General features: G+C 31.5%; 1 pseudogene; it reads left to right on the top strand.

Annotated features, from left to right (window-relative positions):
* The first annotated feature begins 1,771 nt into the window (after nucleotides 1-1,771).
* LOC114402035 lies at nucleotides 1,772-5,097 on the top strand (annotated as a pseudogene).
* The last annotated feature ends 1,356 nt before the right edge of the window (nucleotides 5,098-6,453 follow it).

Genomic DNA, 6,453 nt, shown 5'->3' with positions numbered 1-6,453 from the left:
ACATAACTTATCACATATTTTACAACTATCCAATCCAATATCCACTAACATTATACTTATTATTATTACCTAAAATAATAGAAAATTGTAAGTGAAATTGCAGAGAGAAAGCCCAAACCATGAGCTTTGAGGATGCGGAGGATTTTGCTGCCAGTGACACTCTTGACCTAAGCAATATCATGATAATCTCGAAGAATGACACCAATCTAAGACAGGGTCAAACCCTTCTTCGCAAACTTGCAGATATTTTCTTCCACCTAGAACAAAAAAAAGAATAAAAACATCACATTACCTCATTAACAATGCAAAAAAAAAACCAAGGAAACTGAAAAATCGTTACAGAGACAGAGGGAGAGAAAAATTACATCTTGCGAAGAGATCTTGAGCCAGCTAAGAGGTGTCTTTTTGTAGGGCAAAGCAGAAGATGATATGCCCTTACTAGAATCATTAATAGGAAAAATCAAATGTTAGTTTTGAATAATAATGGGAATGAAGAGAAGCAATTCGATGATAAAGATGAAAGAATGAATACAAACCCTCGACTGCGCATACGACCCATGGTCGGTGGCTATCACTCGCTTGAAGCTACGCTTCTTCTTATTAGGGTTGCGACTATGACGCTCTCTTTTACCCACTCCACCACTTTGAAACCCTTGTTCTATTTATTTATTTATAAAAGCAATAGACACTTATTCTAAGACGGTTTTGCAAAAACCATCTTAGAATGATTGTAGTTATTTACAAAAATGTCACCATGTTTCTTCCTAAGATGATTTTTTTATCAACCAACTTAAAATACGCATCGTAGAAACTCATTTTTCTAGTTGTGAGTGGAGCCCAGGCGTTGCAAAGTTGTGATCATGGATTGCATCCTTTGTCATTTCTCTTTTTAGTCTTGTGCTCTACGCAATGATCGGTTAGTTTTTCCTAAGGATAGGATGTAATCTTTATACCCGTATGTATCTCTTTTGATATTATATATGTATGAATCTTTTCTACTCATTATTGATGATTTCATTCTATTCGTAATGCTTGATTCTATTTGATCACTAATTTCATGAAATTAGATTTTAACTTTGATTGGAAAGTACTCTTAGAATTTGAACTTAATGAAGTTACTCTTTACGTTATATTGCTAAGAATAGTGCATAACATTTTGATTGCAAATAACATGAGATTATGATTGTAATTTTGGAATATTTTCTTCATATGCGAGGGATCGATATTCGGTAAATATTCTTAGGATTCTCGATTGCAAGGAATCAATCCGGGATAACTTAATGTGTGCATTAGTAATGTTAAAAATTGGTTCATATATGTTAATTTTATTAGGATGCTGAGGGTATGAACGATGAAATCCAATATACGCTTTTATTGAATTAATCAAATTCATTATTATTATTTCTGTAATTTCATGTATTTTCGATGCACTAAAATTCATTATTTCCATTATTTCCATAATTTCAGTTAAATTATGTTTTCATTACTTTAATTTCTCTTCCATTAGTTAGGCAAACCCATGATAAATTCAATTAAATTATTACATAACTATTCAAACTGTTTATTTTTATCTGAATGAATTAAGTAACTCAAGTCCCTGTGGAGACGATCTCTTTTTATAAATCTCTAACATGCAACTTGCCAAAAGTCTAACATGTGTATACTGAAATAAAGTCAAATGAGAATGATTCCAAATGTTATTAAATTTAAGAACATAGTAAAGAAAAAAGAACTATAAGCAATGAACATGGAAGGAAATGAATGTACCACTATGGGAGAAGAAGATTTGACAGTGAGACGAATAGAAATTCTTAGTGATGGGATATTGAACACACCATCAACTCTCTCTCTATACATGTTACTTTCTTATAACTGAATATTAAAGAAAATAATTATTTTGTATTCTATGCTAGGTGTTGGCAATGAAAGAGACTAGGCATGACAAGGAAAAAGACCCTAAATGTATTTAATTTTTCATTATATCCTACGGTTAAATCACTACTAGAAAAATTAATTTTTATGACGTTGATTTTAAGTCGATTGATAAACAACCGTCTTAGAAAGAAATGTGGTGGCATTTTCGTAAATAAATATAATTATTCTAAGACGGTTTTATGAAAACCGTCTTAGAAGGATATCATTCTAAGACGGTTTAACCAAACCGTTTTAGAAGATTTTTTATTGTTTTTAAAATCTCCATCTACTCTCTCGCGCCTCTCTCTAGTCTCACTCTCCCTCTCACTCTTTGTGCCAACCTCTCACGTTTCTGCACTAGGGTTTCTCCATCTTCCACCTTTGTCTGATTCCCTTTCGCTCCTCCTCCTTAACCTTCATCTTCCACCTCGTGTGTGTGATGGATGACTTAAGCGCGTGACAATGAGCCAGTTGTGGCAGAAGCACTAAACCTTCATCTTCTTCGTTCTCTCTTTCTCCACTTTGAGGTGGAGAGCAATGACACCATCGACCACGACAAGGCCAAGATCTATGTTCTTTCTCTCTCTTCCTTCTCTTTGATAAGCATGGAGAACGAGGTCGATTCGCTCGCTGAGTGTTGCAACAAGTTTGGATTTTCGTTTCTAAGAGTTCCTTATATGCAATTTGTTGTTTGTGTCTTTATAATAACAAGTTTATGCGCATGTGACTATATTTTTGTGTGCTTTGATGCCTAATGTTGTTGATTGAAGCTCAGTAGATTAATATTGAGTTGCATTCACTTTTACTTCTGTAGGAAGTGCTCATATGGACAATAATTGCATTGTGTCCATGTAATTGATTATCAGATACGAAACTAGCACATTGCGAAGAAAGTGCTTAGTAGGACTCATACATCAATTACTACTGAAATAAGTATTCAAAAATCAAAATGAGATAATGATGTGAAAATTGATTGATTAATCATTAATCATTTTCCATCCTAGTAAATAATGTATCATGTAGAAGCATAGTAAATGTATTCGCTCAAAGATTACCTTGGTAGGACTTGTAAAATGCAGGCGAAGAAGAAGAATACAATTAGGAGGTAATGAGGTGTAGTTTCTATGTGTCTTGGAATTCAACATTTTAGGGGACACACTTTTTTATTCTAATGCCTTGTACCTATGTGCATTTTACACACAAAGAAATGAATGTTCCATGTGCAGACAATAAATAAAAATAGCTATAATTATAGTAATTAGGAATAAAATAGGTTGCTCAGGGTAGTGTCTGTCTAGAGTTATGGTTCAGATTTAGGTTGTTTTCAATCACTTAATAGGAAGTTCTTGGGATTTTAATGGGTGGTCTGGGTGAAATAGTTGGGAATTTTTTTTTATAAATTATGTACAAATCAGGCAGTTCCATCATTCCATGCTAGCAAGCATAATAGAGATGAGTATGGTTTGTGACTAAGAGATTCAATTTTTATATTTGGTGTAAAATTTAAGCTTGTGATTCTCAATTTTGGATTTTAGCAGTGCACCTTTATAGTCACTAGTTTATGAGTCATGTTTTGGAACTTTAAACTTTGCCTCATAGAATATCAAGTTTACATTTGAAAATTGAAATTGTCATATTGTTCTTTCAAAGAGAATAAATTCTATATTGTGCTAGTCTGTAGATTCTTTGATAAAATTTTAGGTTCTATATTTACAGGATAGCAGAGGTTTTGAATAGTTGTAGTGCTAGCACTACTGACATTATTGGTACCACATAGAGGCTCAAACAAGAACTTGAAACTACTACATAAGGACAAGAGATTGTGCCATGTTTCTTACGTGATTATCAGCTCTTCCCTGAAGAGGTTTAAATTATTGTTTTATGTCTTGAACTATGGCTTTGTGAATTAAGTGAAATACATTTACGTTGTTCTTGCTTACAATTAATTGTTGATTATCTCTAGATAAATGCACTTAGAAAAGAATATCTGAATGGAAACTTTTTCAAGGCATTATCTCATGTCCAAGAGATTCATGCCAATTGCAAAGTGTTGCTTAGGACACATGATCAGGTAATCTTCTTGTTGTCTCTATCCCTCTATATTATGCATGCAATTCAAACTTATTGTCTCACATCTGAATTCTAAACCCAAAATGCCTATATAATTATGACTTTACTTGGGAATACTCTTCATCCTCTTGGGTAATATTTTCCATCCTTGACTTAAAGTCGTGAGAGTTCTGCTAGCTCGTTGTTGCTGCAAAGTGGGTAATAACATTACAAAGGTGAATGTGGAAAAAGATTTACGTAAAATCTAGAATTTAGATCATTGATGGAGATATTTGTAGCAAACAAGAAGCAGGTGCACATCTTTGGAACAAAAATGAAACTTTCCTGGATGCATAGGCTTTGAATTCTTATTTAATAATTTGAAGTAATTAATCTTTAATCAACCCTAATTCTGGTTGTACAAGTTCCAAAGATTTCCATTATTGACAACTCAAAATGAATAGTAAGATGTTCTATAATTAAATAGAGTTAACAAATATTATTAACTTTATATTTATATTTTTGTAAGTTATAAATGACCAAAGCAACTGGGTCTTTCTATTTCTTCATGACAATAATTGTTTTGTTGCATGTTGTTTGCTTTTCTGTCACAATTTTCACTTAGTATTGATCTTTTTCTAATTGGATTGCGTCGTACTTAGCTATTACTTTATCAGTTTAAAATAAATTGCATTTTTTATTAAATTAAGGAATTTCATTGCAGCGTGCTGGTTTAGAGCTGATGGATATAATGGTTGTGTATCAAGAATGAGCTTATGAGCGCCTATGCAGGTGAAGATTCATATACTTCAGCCTCATATGGCTAGAGCATGCAGTGTATTTTATCTGTGTAAGTTACTACAAGTATGAAGTGTGAATTTTAATCTCTGTAGGTATTATTGATATAAATGTCAAAGATAGACATTTTATATCTAGTATTTTCTCAAAGTCACTTACAAGTTGTTTCTTTGTATTGAGATCAACCCCCCACACACACAAGCTGAATGTAGAAAATTGGGTGACACTGACAATCCAAAAGTTAGTGAGCTTCTGAAAACTCCAGTGTACTACCTTAGGGAAAGATCTGTCCTTTTCAAATATTGTGCAGAAGAGGTAATTCTATCATGGATTTAATCAGCTTTTTTCTAAATTGACAATTGTAGTTTTTCTTAGGATTAAAATTTGGCCATCTTCCAAGGTAAATATTGAGATATTTTGTATTCTGAAACATATTATATTGCACCATTTATTGGTGACTATAACAAAAAAATTTCTAGTGGAACTCATATCAATAATAAGATCTAAAGATTAAAAAGTTATCAACTCCAAATGATTAAAAAGTTATCAACTTGTCCAAGTATTTCAGTTACCTGTGAACTTTCCTTTGAATGAAATTGGTAATGCATTAAATTGTTAGAACCTATTAAGCTTCCTTTAGTCCCCAATGCTAGTGAATTTCCAATTGGACAAGATCGAGCAACTTGCTTCAATTTCAAGGGAGCATGACATTGTTGCTTTGCAACAATATGGAGGGGTATGTTGCCAATAATATATTCTCTTAACTTGGTAATGGTATTGTTCAGTATCATAATTTTCAAATGTAGTAGGAGTATCAAATTTGTTGAAAACCAATCCTAAGAAGGGTATTCATGGTGATGATGCTGACTTACTAAAACAAAGGAATGCATTTGGTTCCAACAATTATCCTCGGAAGAAAGGAAGAAGTCTTCTTGTAATTGTAGTCATTATGAGCTTAATGATTATACGGTATTTTATGATTGATATGCTTTTTAAATAATTGGTGAACAAAAAAAATTGAAAATGTATTACTTATAAGTCTGTCAATTAATAATGCAAGCAACAAAGAAAAATAACATTACAATTGATTTAGCTTTATTAATGTTTTCTAAGAATTCGTTGGACCTATTAAATAAAATTGCAACTTGACCTACAATAGTGCAGTTTAATTTCACTCTTTAGATTGTATGAACATTCTCTAAAACCGCTATCTCCATAAAGTTTGCAATCTCATTTCTTGTATAATCCATGATTTTTTTATGCATCTTATTCTATACATTAATAATAATAATAATAATAATAATAATAATAATAATAATAATAATACTTTATATGTATAAATTATCCAATTATATATGGGTTGCATAATTAAGAAGTTTGTGTGTCTCTATAGGCTCTAGCTAGTCAACCTTTCTCACGAGCTATAGTTAGGAACATGTGTTGCGAAGGAGGCCAATTATTTGCATAGTACTTCAAAATTAAAGAATGAAAACAAAACTTTTATATTGTTATGTTTCTTTAAATAATTTTATTGTTATTATTATTATTATTTGGGACTTTGTATCATCATATGTAAATACAAATTATTTTGTAGGTAAAATACTAATTAATTTGTTTGCCTTTTTTCTATTTTTGTAAAGTATTTTTTTATTTTTTATTTTTTAAAAATAAAATATTCTAAGACGGTTATTT

The sequence above is a fragment of the Glycine soja genome, chromosome 20, assembly GCF_004193775.1.
Source record: "Glycine soja cultivar W05 chromosome 20, ASM419377v2, whole genome shotgun sequence".
In the NCBI taxonomy this organism is placed as follows: Eukaryota; Viridiplantae; Streptophyta; class Magnoliopsida; order Fabales; family Fabaceae; genus Glycine; species Glycine soja.
Note: the sequence above shows the minus strand (reverse complement) of the source record. Positions and strands in the feature narration are given on the sequence as shown.